The sequence below is a fragment of the Cavia porcellus genome, unplaced genomic scaffold, assembly GCF_034190915.1.
Source record: "Cavia porcellus strain 051 isolate PalLab524CR breed Dunkin Hartley unplaced genomic scaffold, mCavPor4.1 scaffold_4, whole genome shotgun sequence".
Lineage (NCBI taxonomy): Eukaryota > Metazoa > Chordata > Mammalia > Rodentia > Caviidae > Cavia > Cavia porcellus.
The window spans coordinates 82,945,505-82,966,453 of record NW_026947487.1 but is presented as its reverse complement, the minus strand read 5'-3'; the positions used below and the strand labels follow the sequence as shown (position 1 = coordinate 82,966,453).

At 38.7% G+C, this 20,949-nt stretch overlaps 1 protein-coding gene across 4 annotated transcripts in view; it reads left to right on the top strand.

Moving 5' to 3' along the window:
- Positions 1–20,949, top strand: part of Ces5a (carboxylesterase 5A) — a 333,638-nt gene that overhangs the window by 280,389 nt on the left and 32,300 nt on the right. For 3 of the 4 annotated variants that reach the window (XM_063247340.1, XM_063247339.1, XM_063247341.1), the window contains one exon: positions 122–278. The exons of the other annotated variant lie outside the window; for it this stretch is intronic. The gene's annotated coding sequence lies outside the window, so the exon portion shown is untranslated. The remainder of the gene's footprint in view (positions 1–121; positions 279–20,949) is intronic. 4 annotated transcript variants of the gene reach the window in all.

Sequence of the window (20,949 nt, the reverse complement as noted above, 5' to 3'; positions counted from 1 at the left end):
ATTCAACCCAGTTGAATAAAGTGTTCTAGTACTCTCTTTGCATGAGATATAGCACTAGGAGTTGGGGACCTGGAGAAGAACAAGACAAGTTGGCACTCTTGTGCTACTCAATGTCTTCCAGAGTGATGCATGTGTTGGGGGTCTGGATTAGACACATGGGGTGCTGATCCTACCTGGAGTAAGGAAGTCTGAACTGAAGAAGAAGAGCTCTTTGCTCCCTGGCAAAGAACAAGAACAAGAACAAGAACAAGAGCTTCTATGGTCATTATGCTTGCCAGGTGAGTGTTTTTATCTCAAAAACCAGGAAATAGTGCAATACCAGTTGGACAAACCTGGGTTTAATCCTAGGCATTATGGTAGGTTAGTCACTGAATTTATCTGAGCTTCAGTCTTTGGTATAATGAGAATACTGAGTAACACTCTTACTTGAAAAGGTCTAACTTGCCTCGCTGTTCAGCTTAAAAGCACTCATAAAAGCAGAAATAAGATTGGAACTCTTATCTTTTGGCCCTAAATCACCATATGTTGCAAGTTTCTGTATTTCTCTCTTTGATTAGCTAGCTTATTAATTAAACTAATATTCATTGAAGCCTTTTCTGATTCTTTTCACTGAGCTAAACATGTTGGTCTGTAAGCTCATATGATATCCCCTTGGTACCCACAGGCAAGAGTTGGCAGCACGTGGACACCTGCAGATACAGGCACTTACACTTTCACACAAGGGAGTATCCTGCTTTGGACTAACTGAAAGCAGCACCTTTCAGCATAGAAGCCGTGTCCTTGCTTTCTTGGCGTTCCTTTAAATAGAACTGTTCCAAGGCTCTGTGGCCAAAAGGGTCTCTCCCAGTTGAGATGGATGAATGAATAATTGTAAAATGATCTTTTCCTAGGCTGGTCCTTTGTCAGAATTGCTAAGGAAGCAGGTTTTCTTATTGCTTCCACTTATATATCTTTCTTTCTTCTCTCCTCTCCCATTTTCCCTCTGGTCTCTAGTACATTCATGTTGGTATGGATTCTTCTGGACCAGTAAAGTCATCTTTTCCTTCAAGTATCTTAAGCTCTATGATCCATACCCTTCTCCTGGGTATCTATGTGTACAGGAGTCACCAATGTTAGCATTTCAGGCAATAAGTGGAAGATGAAAATTTAAGATGTTGCCATCCATGTCTTCCAATAAATCAAAGGGTATAAGGTATACCTGACAGGGACAATACTTTTGTATCTTTCAAATTGCCTTCAAGTTTCTCTAGGCCCAGGACTTTGAAAGCTGGAGAAGATATTTTGAATAATCTTATTCAATTGTGAAGCTCTTCTTGGAAGAGCTTGAATAAACAATGATTTTCACATTGTTGGTCAGATTCATGAGCCAGTTTTCTATCATTATAACAAAATAGGGTACTTAAGATAATCAAGGTATCTGAGATAAAAGATTTATTTTGGCTCATCGCTTTGGAGATTCCAGCACACAATTAATTGGTCTTGTTGCCTTTGGGACTTTGGCAAGGCAGCACATCATAGTGCGAATGTGTAGTGGACCAAAATATAGTGGGAATGTGTGGTGGAGCCAGAGAGCAAAGAGCGAAGGAGAGAGATGCTCCAGTCCCACAAACCTCTCGGGAGAATACCCTAGTGATCTAAGGACCTCCTACGAGGCCACAGTCCTCAAAAGTTTTACCACCTCCTAATAACATCACCCTAGCAACATGACCTTTGCTCAAGTGTTTGACACATGAACCTTTGGGGGTCATTTGATATCCAAATGATAGCACTGGAACTGGGAAAAGGGTCCAGTCTTCTCTGTCATACCCTCCTGTGCCTCCCACAGGTCAGTTCTTATGAGGTCAGTTCTGAGGGTCAGGAAGTAGCACACAGTGAAGACGTCACACCATTCCCTTCCACCTGAAGATGGAGGCAGCCTTCCTGGGGGCTTGACTGATCTGGACAGAGAGCAGCATAAGAAAAATTTCTACTGTTTATTCCATGCTCCACTGATCATGGCCTCCCAACACTGCACTCACTGTTAGAGAGTAGATGTTCACATTTTTCATTCCCTGCCTTTGTGTGCCATGTGATGATGTTTCTGCTTCATTCTAAATGGAACAGAAAGCATGGAAAATCTTCCGTGGCTTTTGGCAGGCAAAGGATCAAAGCCGTGCTCAACAGCCACAAGCACCGTCAAAAAGGCTCAGATCAAAAGGGAAGAGTTTTATTTGAGGGTGAATTCTCCTGTTCCTTATCACAGCCCTCTGTCATCCCCTGTGTAAAGGAACAAGGATGAAGAATTTTGGTTGTGGCTGACTGCCACATGCTGACAAGACAGATGGTATCACAACAGCTGGACTCTTAATTGTCAGCCTTGAAATTAAAATAAAATCCATTGATATTTAAGAGAAAAAACCCATACTTTTAGAGAGGTGTGATTAGAAAAAGAAAACATTTGCAAGAGCTCTTATGTTGGCCTAAATCCTTCCTGAAACAAGGGAGGTGTAAATGTTGCCATGGAAACCACCAGAGGGAGGCCCAAGCCACAGGTGATACCACTGCTGCTGGACCCACCTTGATGAATGGGAGATCTGGAGACACCACAGCTGAGGCCCACGAACATTTCATAAGAGAATATCCTCCTCCTTGAGGATGACGAATCTGCTTCCCAAACTGTCTGATGGGTTGGCTTTGTGTATTTTTATCTGTGGAGATTTACTTTAGTTTTATGGTGAAGTTTTAAAAACAAAACAAGCTTTTTACAGTATATGCACAGAGGATTTGCTTGTTGGCTATATTCTCCTTCCTCTCTGGGAAAGGACCCCAACCTTGGGGACATAGGGATGTGAGACCTCCTGACTCAGACAAAGGCTTCCCCTCTTCTTGCCTGAGTTTTCCCATTTTGCAACAAGAATGTGAGACTGAGTACTTCTAATGTGTAGTTTTAGTGTTTAAACTCTTGGGCAAAGAACTGGAGTCTTGGCGGTGAAACAAATATGTTCAAGTTAAATGTAGGCTGACAGGTGAACTGACTTCTGGCTGCAGAGTGAGTGCAAGCCTGCTTTTTGATACTCACTCCAAATCTTTCCACTGTGCTTCTTCATGTTTCCTGGATGATCGTCAAGGTCGTGTCCAGCTCTGGCAAGCAGTTTGCAGTGGGTTGTGGGTCCTCAGCCCTTTGAAGTGGCTACTGCATCACAATTTCATTTTTCCTGGGAGACAAGTTCCCCTGATCACTGGCAGGCTCCTACATGGGCTTTCTTATGGAATGGCACTTGGTTAATTTTCTCAGAGTAAAAAGCTCCTTGTCCATGTGAGGCAAAGCTATTATTCTTTGAGAAGAAAGCCTTGTCATTTCAGCACGCCGCTCCTGTGCCTTTTCCTCTAGTCAACGTGAGCGGGTATTAATCTCATTTAATTCTCTGCAGCTGGCCTTGCTTTGCATGGTGTTTGGGGATAAGTTTCTTTTGTCTCCCCCTTGCTTTCCAACTTCTTTTTTAAAAAAAAGCAAACAGATTTTATTTTGAGTTTTTGATGACCATTATTCTAAGTTTTTGGTTAGAAACTTTCTCCAAAACTTCTCCTGGGGTATGGCATTAGAGCAGCAAACAGGAAAGAAGCCATTTCTCCTGACTGAGAATAAACCTGTGATGGAAGCCAGGCTTCTGTATCATCAGGGAGGGTTCATAGTGAAGAAGGGGCCTGCGTTTGAGTCTAGAACTACACTCAGACTGTGCAATCCTGGGAATCCCCTTAGTCTCTCTGGGTCACACTTCCATTTGTGCGGGGAGAGGTTTGGGTTGGATTAAAAATTTGCAATTATAAAATATTTTGGAAACTTCTCTTTGATTGTGATCTACTGAAACACAGAATAAAATGTAGGAAATACTGTTTCAGTAGATAAAAAATAGGCAATATTATGCATCTCAGAGCTTCTCAGCCTTAGAACTATGAGAACTTTGGGCCAGGTAATTGTGGGAGGCTATGCTCCAGGATGACCAGCAACATCCCTGGATTATATCCAATAGATGATCCTGATTGGGAGGACTCAAAATTTGAGACATTACCAAATGTTCTCCTCAGTGGTAGGGGAATCACCTCTGTGAAGAACCATTGCCCTAACCTATCAAACTAGTACAATTTATGAGAAGAGATGGAAGGAATGTCACTTAGATTCGTCCTCTATGGCTGCCAAGGCTTTTCTGACAAACCAGTGTTTCAGGATACATAGCTTTAAAATAGACAGATCCCGAGTCCTGATATCTCTGTGCTTGAAATTCCTGTGTAGATCCAACATCTTCTTTCTAGGCTGGATTTTAATTTAGGGGCTATGGAAGGAATCTAAACAACTTCATCAGTATCCCTAACTCTCAGGGAGGAAGGGTGTGCAGGAGTACAGCCTGCCTTTGGTAGCCAATCTGATTTGGAAATCTGCTGAGAAGCCTTCCATCACAATGGCAATGAGAGAACATGGTCTTGACTCCTATATTTACTCTAAAAGTGATCTGGCCATTCTGTGGCACGAAACTGAGCTACCCTCTTCCTTTCTGGATAGGCACAGCCACTCTGACTCTTGGAGGTGCTGGTACTGGGACCCAGGACAGGTGATTTAGGCAAAGGATCTCTTGAAATGTCCTCCTAGCCAGTGCAGTGCTTTACTCGAGTGTGGCAGTAAACAAATCTGAGATAGGTAAGGATCTGTGCTGGCATGTCACAGGAGTGCGCCAAAGCTCTTATCTCAGAACCTCCATAGAAGGTTCCTCCTGGTACTTCCACTCCAGATATGAGACTTGACAGTCCTCCCCTTCCTCATCTACAAAGCACAGGCACCAAGACATCCTTATGGGATACCTGGGAAGAATAGTTTAGGTGACCTATTTCTAAGAGACAGTGGTCTCTTAGAAAATAGACATGCAGGTGGCTGTTCCTGTGATGACCTCAGTGTTGGCACTACTGTCCTGCCATCTTCTTGGCCAGACAATCTTCTAGTGAAGCTCTAGTCTCCCCTACAGTGTCCAAGACTTTCCAGACACTCCACTCCATGGCCTCCCAAGGACACATGCTTTTAGCAGGGCAAACGTCTTTCTTTCATAATTGATGATGAGGCTTGAAAGGACTCTGAGCTCTACTTCTTGGCCTGGTGAAGTGACCTCTGGGTTATGGGATTATTCCTTCATCCCCAGATAACATACTGAGCCTGGCTGATGTGCTGTAATACTTCATTCGGGGTCCTTCTCCTTTAAATCTCTTCAGAGGCTGTTTGCTTTTATCTTACTTCAGTTATGTCTTCCCTTACAATAGAAAAAACTAATTTTTTTCTTTTATGGTACTGGAGATTGAACTCAAGCCCTTTGAACTGAGCTATACAACCCATAGCCCATTTTATTTCTTATTTTGAAAAAGGGTCTTGCTAAATTGCTGAGTTACCTAGACTGGGCTCAAACTTGCAGTCCTCCTGTTTCAATCTCACCAACTGCTGGAATTGCAGGCATGTGCCACTAGGCTAATCTCCTTTCTCTCTCTTTTTTTTTTTGATTATACAAATAGTTCATGGTCATTGTAAGTAAATTTCAAAAAATGCAGAAAAAGTAGGAAAAGGTCAGAATCATTCTAACATTTATCTTATTGATTTACTTCTTTTGCCACCTTATTGCTGCCTTTCTGAGTTTCTTGATGTACCTCTAAATAGTTTTAGTGCATGAATTAAAGAAACATTCATATTTGCTTATACTTTGTATAATGTAATGTGTAATGTATGGCACACGTAAGGAGAAGTATGCAAGCCTTCAGTGCATAAAACACTTTGTACAATTTTTCTGCCGTGTTGCCACACAGCACATCAACATGTGGAGTACTCTTAGCATTCTAGAGGTCTCACATCTTTATCCATCTTGCCAGGGCAACCACTATTCTGAAAAACGTAATCAAGGTTAGCTGGACTGCATTTGAGCTTCACATTATGAAACTTGCACAATAGATATGCTTTTGTGTTTGCCTTTTGTAAATTTCATGTAGTCTGGGAGATTTATTTCATGATATATGGTGGCACTTCCTTTATTTTTTCATGGCTGTGTAGTGTTACATTGTATGGACTTGTCACAACTTATTTATCCTGCTAATTATTTATTTGCTCTGTTAATTTTGGGAATTTGAGTTGGCTTCATTTATTCACTGTTATGGATAATTTGGATGTGAATGATAAAAATGAATTTGGTGTGTCAGCTTATCTGTTACTAAAAAAGGAGCTGGAAGTATCTATCTCATGCCTGATGTTAGTTTTCACATTATATATTGAGAGTTCCAGGAGATGGTCTCCTTGGGTCCTTCCATCAAGAACACTGGGAGATGTGGGGCACACACTGCGTATCCAGACATTTACTTGGCTGTATCCAATCAAAGTCAAATTTCTGTAAGACTAGTTCTATCCATTTTCATGTTAAGTGACAAGAAAGGCCTTGTATCTCCTAAGCAAGGCAAGCAAATCTTCACCTTGGTCCCCTTCCAGGGTTTTACAGGGGTCCAGGGCCATATATTTCCCTTTTATAAGAAATATTTCCTGCCAACTCTATGGATGTTTTAGTTTTTTTGGTGAGACTAAGGAACAGAGCATTCCCTCTGTCCTAGGCTTCCTTCTGAGTGTCCTGATCCCAGGCACAGTGCTTTGCTTCCTACTCAGGAGAGTAGGGAGACAGAAAGAGAGAGAGAAGGAGAGGGAGAGAGAGAGAACACAGCAGGGAGAGATTCCTTGGCATTAGATGCTTTTCACTTGACCCCAGGCAGGAAGAACATTTAGCAGTCCCCTGGAGACCCAAGCTAGAGATGAATGGCATGCAAGCGCTTTTGAGAGAGCTGAGCAGGTCCAGACACAGGTATGGTAATAAAGGGGAGTAATTTGGGTATGTAGGATGCTCCTGTGGCTCCCAACAAACAAAAATTTTATCCCTATGGACTTATTCCTAGGATAAGTTCTATTTTCTCTCGAAGGAGAAATAAACATTAAAAGCAGAGTTGATAATGGAATATTACTTTCAAATGTGCACCAGGACCTGGGGCAAGAAATCTTTCTTAGCCACAGTATTGTCTTATTTAAGATGGGAATGGGTTCTGCCTCCCAGGGTTATCATGAAGATTAAATGAGGCAATGCATGTCACACTTTATCCAAGGCACCTGGAAGATTGTAACATTGGCAGCCACTCATAGGGAAGTGAGAAATTTTCCTGTCCATATAGGGGAGATCCTGGCCTGGAATTAAGAACCTGGGCTCTGGTCCCAGCCCTACCCACTTCTGACATCCCATTCCCTGCTTGCAATGAGGAGGCCAGCTTTGGTCATATCTAACCCTTCTTTTGGAATATATGAAGATTACCAATTGCCTCTGAAGAGAGATTTGTAGTTCAGATAGTGCGTAAAAACTCAGATTTGGAAGATGGGAATCTAGGTACTTTGTTCTCCTGAACCTTAATTCTCTTATCTATAAAGTGGGAATAACTGTGCCAATTTCACACTGTAAAAGGTTAAGTAATGAAATAAAGATTAAACAATGAAATAAAGACAAATAGTGCACATAAAACACTTCGCACAGTGGAAATCATGATAGCAAATCCAGTTACTATTCCAAAATGGGTGCATAATATTAATATAAATACTCATGAATAATTCAAATAATTAATTTCCTCCAGTGGAAAGGAGCTTGACTCCCCCGACAATCACTGATAGTGAAGAGGTGAACAGCCATGCAACTATGGCCAACTTAGTTAAACAGTACAACATTCTTTATTGTTAGTGATGCTAAGTTAGGATGCAGATCCCTTCCTCTGGTGGGAAAACTGAGTTTTAAATCCTGGGTTTCCTAATTCACTCCCCAATTATGGAGGTTGGATTATAATCCATAGTTTTTAGTGCTAAGGAATGAGGTGTGGGAAAGGGCTTAAAGGACCAGGTTTCCCTAATCATTTACCTGCATGTGGTTCAACACATCATCCCTACTCATTCCCAACAGATTCATATTCTTTGTGAGTTACTTTTGGGGCATGGGAATCAGGCATTCATATGACGGCTTGTGGGTTTTCTGCATGGCTGCATGTTACTACTCTGCCTCTGGGTCCAAGTCTTTTTTTTTTTAAGAGGAGAAAAACCCCACAAAAATCAAGGCACAAACAACCTCCCCCAACCAGCCTCCCACCCAAAACCCCCCCCAAAAGCAAAGTGACAACAACAAAACATCAATGGTGATATAGGCTTTTAAAATAAGATGATAGGAGCTTGACAGTGGTTGCTATATTGCATATTATTATCTTCAAAGTTGCTCAGGTTTCTATATACAGTAATAAAACAAAACAATAAAACAAAACAAAACATTGGATTTCAAAGCAAGACAGAAGGAAATCCCTTACAGTTGCTATAATGCATGTTGTTAGCTTCCAAATAGATGTTCAGACTACCAGCTTTAGGCCTGCAAAGTCAGTCAAACAATATAAGCATTAAGTTATTTTTTTCATTTGCTATCTTTTCAGTCTGAGTTCCTCCAAATCAGCCGGTTGCTTACAGAGGGGTAGGTGGTGCTGCTCTTCTCGTCTCCCTGCCAGTGTGCCAGCTGCCTCACAGGAAGGCATGAGTTGGCTTCTTGATTTTCCCTCTGGTCCACATGGCTGCTTGTGTCCAAGCCTTATCTCTTATATTGGTCCATTTTCTGTATAATGAAATATCTGAGATAGGTAGTTTGTAAAAAATAGAAATTTGTTTCCTTCATGGCTCTGGAAGCTAGGAAGTCTAAGAGCATGGCATTGGCATCTGGTTGGCATTGATGAGGCTCCTGCTGCATCATAACATGGCAGAGGGCATCACATGGCCAGATAGGGCAAGAATGCTAGGTTAAGTTTCTTCCCTTTTTTATGAAGCCATTAATGCCATTCAGCTCCATCCTTACAACCTCATCTAATCCTCACTACTTCCTAAACGTTTCACCTCCAAATACCATTGATGTATTCACTTTGGAATTGTGTTTATGACATATGAACTTTTGAGACATTCAAACTTTAGCCTCACATTTCCAGCCATAATCTAGGCTATAGATCCTCTGCATTCAAGACCTACACGTTTCTTCCTCAATTCACCCTTCCTTGCCCTTTGTGGGTCCTGATTTCATGTAATCAATAATTGGGAAATGAAATGTTTGGCATCAGCCACTTTTTCTGTCTCACTACATTGTTTCTATAACTTATTAGTAATAGCCAGAAGCAGACCAATGACAAAATATTCTTTATGAATAAATTTTATAACTGTGTAACAAACCATGCTAGGATATAGCTCATACTTCTGTGAGTCAGAAATTTGGCTGGGCTTACTTGGGCAGTTCTGCTGGTCTCACCTAACGGATGGAACACCTCCATCTGTGTTCGGCTTTCTGTCAGCTGAGAGACTGCATGCATGGATTGTATGACTATCAGTTGCAGCAGTGTGGGGTATCTGGGTCCTGGAGCTGTAATCATGTAGTAGGCCTACCAGATTGGTTCACATATGGTGACTAATGGCTCACTAAGCAGCAAGGGATGGCAAACTCCATATACAGACAGCTTTCAAGCTTCTGTTTAGGTTATATTTATTTCATTGACTAGAACAAGCTACATGACCAAGGCCAGAACATGTGGATGTGGTTATAGACAGTTGTGGATAAATTTGGTCCTTTCCATGATAATCTACTGAAACACTTTCCCATCTATTGAGCCTTCCTTTTGATGAGGACTTGACATGCATGGCTTGCAACTCGCTGGGCTTGGATGGTGTGATCTGAAATTCAAAGAAGGAGAATAGGGGGTAAAGTGCCCTAAAGGCTGTGCTGGAGACAAGACTACATACCGGGAGGCCCCAGAAGAGGAAGGCTAAGGCCAGTGATCCAACAGCTATGAGGAGGAGGGTAGACAATAAGTAGAAAACTTCTGGGCCTACGTGGTAAATGTTTCATTCCCAGCATGGTGCTTGCAAAAGGTGGTGAGATACTTAAGAGGTGAGGGCCTAGTCTTTAGATTACTGAGGATGTGTCCTTGATGAACATTATGAGAAGCAAGTCTGTTATTTTTGGTTAAAACTTCCTGGCCACCATGAGATAAGTGGTTTATTTTATCATATACTCTGGCCATATCATCTGAACCAACCAATCATGGACTTAAATTTCCCAAATCATGTACCAAAATAAAGCTTTTCTATTTTAAGTTAATTACCTCAGTCATTTTGGTGTAGTAACAGAAAGCTGACCAATACAGTTGATTTAGCTTAACTATTTTCTCCCTTTGCACCCAAAGTCTTTGCAAATCTCAGTTGTACTTATCACATTCTATCTTCTACACCTACACAGTAACTTCCTGACCTGAATGTAAGCTTCCTAAGATAATCTTTATGCCTTACATTCCTTTGTGTCCCTCCCTCATTACCCTTGCATCTTGCTAGCATAATTATTCAGTGGAGTTGATGGGAGGTGGCGACACTCTCCAAGATTGAATGGACAAATAGCATTGTGACATATTATGTTCTGTTTCATCATTTGTACATTCTACCCCTTTTTCCTATCCAGTGAACCAGGCAATGTTGCTTTTATTGCCCTAGGAAAGAACACTTCAACATAAAACACCAAAATGAGAGTCAATTCTGGATTTCTGAGGTTCAAAAGCTTTCACAGTCAGTAGAATGGAGAAGAGATACACTTGTGAGGTTAATAATTTATGATTTCTTGCTTAGCATGTGCTGTGAAATCTACTGTGCCTTCACAATGTCCCTTGCAGCAAACTCATTGAGACGATAAGTAGGACAAGAAGGGAACATTAAGAAGAAGAATTTTATTTTTATTATGGTTGGTTACTCAGCTTTTTTCCCTGTTATGTGGTTCAGATGTATACTGAGGAGGAAGCTGAGGTCTAAAGCCAACCAGTGCTCCTGTGTTGCACTTCCAATAGGTTGTATTTAACAAAATAAAATCAATGAAAATATGAAATATTAATAGTTATTATGTACTGGTGCAGATGGTTGAGTGTTTTTCTCTATTTTTATCATCTTGTGGAAAGGTTAAAAAGAATAGTTCTAGAATGGGAGGACAAAGGGATTAATTTTACTTTAAAATTACATTATGCATATGTATTAAATACTAAAAAGAAGAAGAATCTCTGTTTAAACTAAAGGCCAGAAATGGAGCAGCAGCATGGAACAGTGAACACAAAGCTGGATCTGAACATGGACAGTGCCTGCAGGGCACTCTGCCTGCAAGATGTTGATGGGCACTTGATAGAGAAAGTATTGGGTCAGATAAGAATCAGGCAAATGGGTGTTGCTCCTAAATTTGTAGATTGGGATTCCCACATACTTCTTATGTGCAGTCTGTGCAGTAAAACTCTTCTCTTAGGTAGTTTTTTTCTTCACTGGTTCTTTGTTAGTAAAAATCAAACAGGTTTTACCTGAACTGATGAATGAGCTCGCTCTTCTGGCAGTGAGCTGTGCAGTTCCTGGAATGGTCCAGAGTAAGTATAGTGTTGTGGCTTGAGCTAGAATTTTGGCCACTGGATATGAGTTTTGAAGAGCTGACCAAACCCGGTAGGTGGCTTCTGGAACATGTTCAGAGGGATATATGTGAAAGTCAGCAATATATTCTTCATGTAGTTTGAATAAAAGAGTAGAAACTGGAGCAGTGGTGACTGGGTTTGACAGGGAATGAATACAGACATGGCCTTTATTCTCAACATCCCAAATATATGTTCCAGCAGGATCTTCTGAAATGGGACCCTATTTATTTATCTTTCAGCTAGTTGTTGAAGTAAAAGTTACCTACAGTGAAGCAAACAAAGCCCAAATGTTTACTTCATACATCTTCATCTGTTTACATTCATGGGACTATCAGATAACAATGTAAAACATTTGCATAACCTCAAAAACTTTCCCACGCCCATTAATCCCTAATACTTTCGACTGACACAGTCACTACACTGACTTCTGTCACCACACATTAGTTTTCTTTTTTTTTTGCTCTTTTTGTTGGCTTCTTTCTGTAAAGACAATATTTCTGAGATTTACCCATATGTTGCTTTTCTTGTTTTGTGACTAATATTCATTAATATGAATATATATTGCTTTATTTATGCATTCTCCTTTTGATGGCTATTTGTGGGTCTATTAATACTATTAGGAATAGAGATGATATGAAAATTGATTTTCACATTGAAAATTAAAACATCTTAATAGATTCCATAATACACTGTTCTGTAGCCAAGTTAGTAAGTAACCAACTGAACTGGTTTATAAACAGGCTCAGTAGAATAAACATGCTTTGGCAGATGGAATCAACACACTTAAGTTATCTTAACATCTACCAAAACCTGAACTCCATTGTCTAAATTTCCTTGTGGATTTTTTCTTTGGCCCATAGATAATTTGAAAGTGGATTGCTTAACTTTGAAGGATTTGGAAATTTTTTGCTTACTTTTTCATTGTTGATTTCTACACTGTGGTCAGAGAAATATAATCTGCATGATATTAATAATTAGAAATTTATTAAAACTTGCTTTGAGGCCCAGCACATGATTTGGTAAACATTTCATGTCTAGTAAACGTTTCACATGTAAAGAATGTATAATCTAGGGTTGTTAATTTAGTGTTTTATCTACATCACTTAGAACAACTAATCTTGCTCAAATCTGTATCTTTACTAATTTTTCTTGCTTACAGAAGAAGAGTGGTGTGAAAACTTCTATATATGATTACGCTTTATTTTTCTCCTTTTAATTTAGTGTTTTCTTCGTGTATCTTGAGGTTGTGTTGCTAGTTACATAAACAATTAGGCTTATTACATGCTCAACCATCCACATCTATGAATTCTGCATCTTTATGGGAAGACATACATAGGTTCTCTACAAATACTGTGCCATTTTCTTGAGCACCTGCAGATCTTGGTACTTGTGTATCTGTGAGGTGACACCCTGAAACAAATTCCCCAGAGATAGCAAGGGACAACTTCATATTTATTCTATCACTATTATTTTCTTTTCATAAAAATGATCTTTACTTGTGTAATATTGTGTGTCTTAAAATCTGCTGTACTGAATGAACCTCAAACTTCTCAATTATAGTAGTTTTTCTTTTCATTACATGTGTTTACTGATGTGGGTAGGCTTAAGTTTACTTTTTTGCTATTGGCTTTGCACGTTTTTGCTTGCCAACTCCTTTTGTTCTCATTCCTACTTTCTTTTAAATTAATCAAGTATTTACTATTTTTTTTTTTTGCTTTTAAGTTGAATGATGAAAAATTAAAAAAAACATAATTCTCTTTAGCCTATATGCTCTATTTTACTTCTGTGCTTATAGAAGCCTTATGGTACATTTGTATGTTTTATTTTGTCATTATCTTTCAGCCTGAAAGACAGTCTACAAATTTGGTAATAATGCTTCCACTTTCATTCTTGACTTTAATATTTTCAGTCTTGTCTTTTTTTTTTTTATTTTGATGAATCCAGAAATTTTTTTCTAATTTTGTTTTTTCCAAGAAACAAGTTTTGGTTTCATTGATTTTCCATATTGATTTATAGTCTCTGTTTTGTTTATCTCCACTCTAATATTTATTATTTCTTTCCTTTTTTGCTTTGGATTTGGCTATTTTTCTTTTTCTGGTTCCCTCAGGTAGCAGATTGGGTTATTGATTTGAGATCTTCTTTCTTAATGTGGGCATTTACAGCCATAAGTTTCTCTTTGAGCACTGTTTTCATTGTACTCCATAAATTGTGGTATGTTGGGTTTTTATTTATATTTATTTCAAAATCTTTTCTAATTCCTTTGTGATTTCTTCTGCGAGCCACTGATTATTTAGGGGCATTTCACATACTAGTGAAATCTTTGAATATTCTTTTGTTGTTGATTGCTAATTTCATTCCATTGTGGAAGCAAATACTTCATACAATTTTAAAGTTTATTGAGACTTGTTTTGTAGTCTAACATATAGTAGGTTATGGAGTACTATGTTAATAGTAACTTAAAAATTTACCTATTCAATTACCTTAGAGGTATTCTGTATTTCCTCATGTAGATTTGAGTTACAGTCCTTTTATTTCAGCCCAAAGGACTTTATTATTTCTTGTAGTCAAATCTACTAGTGACAAGCTGCTTTTATTTTTATTTAAATGTTTCTCTCAGTGTTTAAGCACAGTTTTGATATCCAGAGTATGAAGAAATATATGCTACACATTTGAATTTAAAAAGTTACATATATACAAGATAGATAATTATACTACTAATCTTTGTTAGCAAAGTGAACAGTTTATTTTCAATGTTTAATCATTTTTTTGTGTCTATATCTTGTAATTTGAGCAACTACTCTGAACTAACAATATGCAATATATTAACCACTGTTAATCTCCTATTATTTTGTTTTGAAATTTTATGTCATCATTTTTACTTTTTCTTTGTTTTAAAATAAAAAAGATATGTTGTTACTATTTCCTGTCAAAAGATTCCTCTGCATCAAATGGACTTATTCCATCATTCTTAATACTTTCTGAAGTAACCTTTAAGTCCCGTTTCATGAGCATCTTTATGACATTTGATAAAAAAAAGGAAAGAAACTGCTCAAAGGAAGATTTCATTGTTTGATCAATCTTGCGTGCCTGTATCTGGTAGCCTGAACAATTACTTTAAGGATAAAAATAAGCAATATAACAACTATTGTTAAATTTCTGTCATCTTGTTTTGAAATCCTGTATTGCCATTGTTTTTGCTGTTGTTGTTTTTGTCATTGTCACTTTGCTTTTGTTATTGGTTAATAATTGTTGGTTTGCTTCTTAATTTTTCTGGTTTTATTTCTCTTTAAAATAAAAAGAAAAAGGAAAAAAATACAGTGAATGCTGATGCCAAGTGTCACCCAGTGGAAAGGCAGGGATTTAAAAGGTTTATGGTGTGTCCTCAGCAATTTAGTCAGCAGACGCGGCACAATGATATTTCTGGCTCTTCTCGAAAGACAAAATGTGATGAAGGCTGGTGCAGAATATGGAAACAGCCAAAACGGGGTGACTAAGATTACATGAAAGATGACTTTTTGAACTACTGCAGAAAGTGGTGAGAACAATAGGATAAGTGCGTCTAAAGTGAGGAGGAGGATTTAGTTCAGTGGCATAAGCATCTGCCTGGCAAAGGCGAGGTCATGAGTTTGAGCCCCGATACCACACACACACACACACACTCACACACAAAGTGAGGAGGAATATTTTGAGGGAATTAATGAAAATGTGTCCTTTACTGTAATAATTTTTAAAAGTTTTAGTATTCACTGTGTTTTTGATCACACCTCCTATATAACATTCTTAGTTGGCCATAATTTTCTTTTCAGCACCTCACGGATGTCATTTCACTGCTTCCTGACTGCCAGGATGTAGAGTTTTCTTTGATCATTTTTCATCTTCAGACATCCATTGTTTCTAATAAAAATAGCCAACATTATTGCTTTTTTCTAGAATTAATGTGTCCTTATTTTCTGAGTGCTGTTAACTTGTCTTTAGCTAGAGTTTTCAGCAATTGAGTAAACTATTGAAGACTACTATTTTTCATTACATTATTTTTGCCAAAATGTAACTGATGCCTTTCATTAGATACGCAGTCAGCAGTTTTCAAACAACTTTTCAGCTTCACTCTCTTTGTTTTCCCCACTACACTCTACCCAATATAGCTTACATTACTGATGTCTCTCTCTCTCTCTCTCTTTCCTTCCATCTTATGTTTGTTCCTTCCTTTCTTTCTTCCTTCTTCTTTCTTTCTCTTTGTTTCTTTCTTCCGTCCTATACTTTGTGCTTAAATTAGGAGACTTGCTGTTACCTTCTTTTCAAGTCCACCGACTTTTTTTCTTCATTTTAGTCTGGTCTCCTGGTAATCCTTTCCAGTTAATTGTTTACCTCTTATGTTGTGCTTTCCTGTTTTAGAATTTTCATTAGATTTCTTGTCTAGTTTTAGTTTTGCCTCTGAAATTCTCTATCTTTTCATTTATTTTGTTCAATTTCTCCTCTAAATTCTTTAAGGGACTTATAACTCCTCTAAACGTTCTTCTCCACTAATACTAACATTTTTGTCCTTTCTAGCAACTGCTTCTATTGACTTTATTTGACTTTCAATTATAGGTCATATTTGTTTTCCATAATTCATTTTTTTCTATTTTATGCCAGACATTTTTATTTTACTGGGGCTTGAACTCAGGGACTCACACATGCTAGGCAAGAGCTCTACCACTCAGCTACATCCCCCGGCCTTATGCTAGATATTTTAGGGCTGATGCTATCAATTTAATTAAAAGCTGAACTGGTTTGGGGTAGAGACTTTGGTTCTGCACAGTTGACCTCTAGCGTCAAATGTCTTGAAGATAACCTCAGGTCTCTTTATCCTCTAGGAATCTGTGAATATACATGATTGCTTTCCACTTTTCAGCATTTTTCTCTGCTTCTCAGCAACACTGCTTATTCAGCAAAATTCTTGTGGAAGAGAATTTGTAGTCAGGGAGCGGAAAGCCTGTGTCTGGGATTTTTCCGATATCAATCTTGATTTGGGGAGTTTAAGTGGCTTGCCCTTGTCCCTGAAAAACTCCCTAGCCTGTGGTATGCTCATTTTTCTACCTATTTGTGACCCTAACTTGGCAACTTCTCCTAAATATATAGTCAAACTCAGCTATATTCATCTGCTCACTTAGAAACAGCTTGTTTCCTCTGGAAGTTGGTTCAGGTAGGCTTCTCTGTGTCCACAGTGCTTTGATGATTGTGGTCTCAATTAAAAGCATAATTTAAATTTTTTTCAATGTTTTCTTCTTGCTACAATAGGAATGATAACAAGTGGCTTTATCCTAATTGGAAGGAAAACTATGAATGCTTTTGTAAGCAGACTTAAAATCAAAACGATGACTTCTTAAGCTTCACATCAAAATAGAGCATTTAGTACTACGTATATCACACTAATTGATTTTCAAATATTAAAGCAACTTTGTATGCCATGATAACCCAGAGAAAGCCTAAATAAATCCATTAACTTACTTGCATTTAAAATCACTTCATTTTGGAAGTCATACAGCTGAGTGATATCTGCAGCTTGGCTATAGATGACACTTCTGATTTAAGTTGTTTCATGGATTAAAACTATTGCTTGTCACTATCTCCCCTTATTCCTTGGCAAAACACATCTTTTGTATCTTGTGGACTAACTGTAGCTTAGTTAAAGAATGAAAAAGACATAAGTCATAAAACTTACTACTCTGTAACTTTTCCTTAAATTTACTGAACCCATAACACCTGATGGAATTCAGATAACACCAAAATACAGACCAATGATTTACTGACCTTGTTCTTTACTGAAAAGGACAATAATGTATTTGTCTAAAAAGGTTACTGGGACCAGGGAATCAAAGTTGATTATTATCACAAGGATATTGTAGCAGAAACAAAGAAAGAAACCAACCAAATGAACATCTCCAGAGTGGGAAAGATGGCTGTTGAACGTGGATGTGCAGCACAAGACACATCACCAATCAGTTTTCTTATTTTGCCCCTTTTCTCCTTGTCTTCCCCATAAAACACTTTCACATTCATAAATTCTCAAAAATGATCGTTTTGTGATGATGACCTTCTCCTACATCTTCTCAGGGCCTGTATTTGGATAACCTGATTTCTTTATCACCAAGTCTTACCTTCTGAGTATCGGTTTTTTGGTGGTAAGTAGCTGGACTTCTGTCCAGTAACACTAGGAATAAGCTTCAGTTAGCTGTTAGGTGTGTTTTTATATAGCACTGGATTTGAACTGATAAAATTTGAAAGGATTTTTTCATATATATTCATAAGAGATATCATTATTCAATTTTTATTTATTCATAAGGTCCTTGGTAGGCTCTGGAATCAAGGTATTGTAGGTCTCATTATTGCAAAGAGCTAAATTAGGTAGAGATCAATAGACAATTAAAAAAGGTCAAGGCCTAAAACAGAGCAGACATGAAGCAAACCCAACCTGTGGTTGAGGAATGAGTTGATAGAAACTAGGCTCCAAGATTGAGACAGGACGGGTCGTCCTACAAGCCTCTTCAGAGATAGCAACTCATAGCTGTACTGAAACTAACACTGCCTGATCTAGGAAGCCTAAACACTATCACAAACACTTAGGAACAATGGAATAGAGCACATACCCATGACCAGAACACTTTTTCACTCATACCTCTTGCAGATATGCCTTTGTTCTTCTCCATGTTATGTATCTTTGCTGTGCACCTTGTTTTTCTATTAGATTGATATTGGCTCTGTGACTGTACTTGTAAACCTATATAGGTGAATACACTTTAACTTGAGATGTTGCCTTGGGTTAAATCATAATCCAAGGTGATTTTGCTGTATCAAAAACCCCTTGAAGAAGAACCTCAGCAGCAACTCACTTTTAGAATATCTCCTGCCTCTCAGGAGATTTTTTCTTAATAAAACGTTTCTGCTCTTCATCTCCTTTGTCTTTAAGTCTATTTTTCAAACTCCTAAGACACAGACTCGGCACATTTAACAGATGGGAAGTTCCTTCCTTATAACATCATTAAAGTTGTTGGAAAGTATTCTTTACATTTTTATTCTCTGAAAGAATTCCTGCAAGATCAACGGGAATTCATCTTTAAATGCTTGCCTAAGATCTTTTTCACATTTACCTTCTCAGATTACACACACACACACACACACACACACACACACACACAAATACACCAGTACAATGAAAAGCCATTTAATTCAAGTCCATGCCCAGAGCATTATGGTATCTTAAGCTCCTTTGAATGTTCCTTGAAATTTGAGAATAGGTGATCTGATTTTCTTTTTCTAAACCGAGTATTTCCTCCAGTCAATAAATGCAGGTTGTTTCATTTTTTTTTCAGCCGGTCTCAGGATATTACCTGAAGCTTTCTTTCTCTCCTTTGCCCTTCTTCACATTTGCATATTTTTAATCCTTTTCAGTCTGATAGGCTGTATACAGGAGGACCAACTTTCTTGAGCGCTTGCCTGAATCTCACATTCAGTTTATGCTGCTACCAGAGTCACTCAGATCCAATTTCTTTTAGTGAGAGTAACTCTGATCCACTGCTGGCTTAAAAATTGTTATGATTTGTTCTGAAATCCAGTTGAGAGGCTGCAAGGAGTTTTTAAGACTCTCCCTAATGTACGCTGTGAGGTGAGGAATATATTTGATATTAATCCCCATTTCCTGATGTGCCATGTCTGAATCCCTCAGAATCCTCAGAATGATGAGCATCTTTTGAATGCTAATGTGATGGCTCTTGGCTGGGCCTTCTGAGGAGCCCTGGGATGCCCCTGGTAGTCAGGGAAATTCGTCATACCATTAGAGGGTTAAATTTTTCAGTTTCCCCTACCAATCTCTGGGCAGGTGACGGGGCCTAAATACTTAGTTGAACACAATGGCCAATGATTTAATGAGTCATGCCTACATAATAAAGCCTACATAAATCCACAACATGACAGGTTTGGGAGAGTTGGATAGTTGAATACGTAGAAGTTCCTGGAAGGTGGTATGCCTACGTAGCATGGAAGGTCAGTACCCACCCCATGTATCTTGCTCTATGTGTGTATTATCTAATGTCTATCTTTATCCTTTATAATATCTTTTGTAAAATACTGATCAAAATAAGTATTTTCTTAGGTTCAGTGAGCCACTTTAGCAATTCATAGAGGATGTCAGAGGACAGTAGTTTAGTTGCTAAAGATTTTCCTGGTATGAGCTAGAAAAATGTCCCAAGCAAATGGAAATTATGTAGGAGTTACAATGAGGTATGAATTAGAAAAATATAAGAGCAGAATCCTGAAAGACTGTAGAAAATGCTAGGTACTACTAGATTATACACTGTAAGAGGGTAATGAGGGCTGTTAATAAACAGATAATGGCTAAGTGGGAGATCACGAGAGCCTTGGGGAAAGTTTAAGAAAGGCTTCTTCTTGGGAGAAACTACCCTCAGCCTTCTGTTAGCTCCTCCAACCTGCTTCTTCCTTTATTTAGCTCCTACAGATAAGTATCAAGCATTTTTCTACTTCTTACAGTCAAGCCCTTGGTCTGAACTTTTGGTATTTGTGGTCATTATAATAATTATAGCCTTTTGGTTTCTGGCTATCCAAAGCCATTGATTGTACTATTTTGAGGCTCTACCATCCTTTTGGATACAATGAACTCATATCTCTAATGCTTACCATGCCCCTTGCACTTGGAAGAGGGCCATTACCAAAGTTCTTGATACTGATGCCCTTCTCACGAGCACACTGGTGGTGAATTCTTCAGCCTGCATTTCAGTTATGTCCCTTCCACTCTGCCAGCATAGTTTTCATTCTTGCAGGACAGTTAATCATGCACCATGATGGGCTAGTGGTCTATGCTCTTATCTTGACGCAAGCCCACTGCTTCTCCCCCACCTACCCGTCATTCAGCACTGGATTCCACCCTAGGATAGGCTGCACTTCCAATTTTTTCTCCTCAAGTCTAGAAAGCACCCATGGGTCCCTTAATCCCCATTCCTCCTCTTTAACCAGCATTTCGTCAGATTTACAATCACTTCTGAATTCCTTTTAAGGCTATCTGATGATGTCTAGCCCCTTTTAGGGAACAGGATATCCAAGGGAAGTGAGAGTACACTCTGAGATTTCTCTGCCCTGACTGCTTCTATTTTGTTGTGGCTGCCTAAGGTTGACTCAGAAATGCAGGAGTGGGGCACAGCCTCCTCTAAGAGAACCAAGACTGCCTTCAGTTTCCCTGCCCAGTACTCCTCCTGCTTGAATTTACTATAAGAGAGAGTAAGGACACTTTGTATCAGCCCTTGCATCCCTTACCTCTGTTACCTTCTTTCTAAGATCCACAGTGCAGGAGGGGCAGATTTTCCATGTTGCTTTGTCTCTTTGTGGGGACGGAGGAATACACTTCAGTCTACCCTTTCACTATACCATAGA